Source organism: Propithecus coquereli, unplaced genomic scaffold (genome assembly GCF_000956105.1).
Source record: "Propithecus coquereli isolate 6110/MARCELLA unplaced genomic scaffold, Pcoq_1.0 Scaffold363, whole genome shotgun sequence".
NCBI classification, from domain to species: Eukaryota; Metazoa; Chordata; class Mammalia; order Primates; family Indriidae; genus Propithecus; species Propithecus coquereli.
Window position 1 is genome coordinate 926377 of NW_012149319.1, and position 1963 is coordinate 928339.

The following is a 1963-nucleotide window of genomic DNA, read 5'->3' on the forward strand; positions in this document are numbered from 1 at the left end:
AGCATCTAAATTTTAAAATATTAAGGGGGTACAAATGTTTTTATTGCATTGATAGTTTTTATAATGCTTTAGTCAGGGCCATAAGTGTGCCCATTGCCTGAATAGTGTTCATTGTACCTGTTAGGTAGGTTTTTACCCCTCCCCTTCCCCCTTTCCTGATTTCCAACAATTTTTACTTTTTCTGTGCCCATCAATTAGTTCCAAATTATTAGAGAATGCATGTGGTGTTTGTTTTCCATTCTTGAGATACTTCACTTAAGATAATGGAAACCATTATCTTAAGTGAAGTACCTCCTAGTGTTTTGCATTTCAGTTATTAGAATCATGATTAATTTAGTTACACAGATCAAAAATCTAGGATCCATTTACATTTTATTCTCTCCACCATCACACTATCCAAAACCTCTGGGTGGAGGCCTGTCACTAAAATTATTTTAAATCCAACTATTTTACCTTCCTTCATTATCATCATCCAGGTCCAAGTCGCCATTATCTTTCCCCTGCACTGCAGCAATAGCCAGTTGAATAGTCTGTCTGCAAATAGTCTTGATCCTTCCAATGTAGTCACCAGACAGTAGCCTGAGAAGTTTTTAAAAATGTAAATCTATTTTTGTCATTCCCTGCTTAAAAACACTCTAAAAGTTTCCTTTTATACTTGTAACAAAAATGTCTGACTCTGGCCTACATAGGTTCAGTCTCCCTCTCTACCATCATATCGTACCATTCTCCCCTTCTGTTCCTGTACTTCAAGCACATTGGCATTCTGGCTTTTCTGCAGTCGTGCCAAGCTTTTCCCTCATAGATCTTCAATGAACAGTGTGATCACTATTCGGCAAATACTCGTTCTCTGCCTTCCCCCAGAGTGGATGAAATACACCCACTCACTCTTTGACCTTGACTTTGGCCAAGGAGCTTATTTGGACCAGTGGGAAAGCAAAGACATGATATGTTCTGAAAGCAGGGGTCTTGCACTCCTGCTCTTCTGCCATTGCCACAAAAACAACTTGCCCCGGATGGTCCCAAAATGAGGAAGGACATAGGGAGCAAAGCTCTCCCAACTGACGTGAAAATCTGCAGTGTGAAGCGGAGATTCCTGAGCTTAAAGCAGGGTCACCCTCCCTAACTCATAGACATATAAAAATGAAATTAAATGATTTGTTTCAAGTAACTGAGTTTTGTGATAGTTTGTTATACAGCATTTTTGAGGCATTAGCTGGCTGATACCACCATTAATTTTAAAACTCATCTCATTACTGCCCCATTCATTCTTTATGGTCTTTATTTCTCCATTGATTTTTGCCTTCTGTAAGTAAAAGCAGGAATCTTTTTGTCTTGTTTTCCCAAGTTATCAGAACATAAGTAATTCTTTTACACTGTAGACATTCAGTAAATATTGATAATGAGATGAATTAATGAACTAATGAAATCCTAAGCACTCTCTCTGGTGGTTATAGGATAGCTAAGTATCCCTCACCTTTCACAAGGGCATTTTTATTCTCCAGTCTGTGAACAATGAAACCCAGGAAGCAAATCTTTTCTTTTTCTGAGATATTCCTAGCCAAATTAGGTACTATGGGAGAATTATTCCCTTTAAAGCGTCTTGAATATTGTTTTTAATTGCAACTGACATTTTGTACGTCGCCATTGAGGAAAAATGGATTAAAGCCACATGATTGTGCCTCCAACAATTTGTGCAGAAAGAACAGATACTGGAAAGTTGTCAGAGGCAGAGAACTAGAGTAAACAATACAGCATTCTGAGTCTAGAAACGGCCACTGTAAACAATACCACAGACCCTAAAGCAATCTAAAGATGAAACCTGAAATTCAATTATTTAAAACTTATTCTATGACAGGCATTAAGCCAGGTTTATTTGATTTCATGTAACATAGCATACTCTGAAGCAGGGTTCGCAGGATATTATTTCCATTGGGTAGATTAAAAAATTAAAATGAAACGTGAA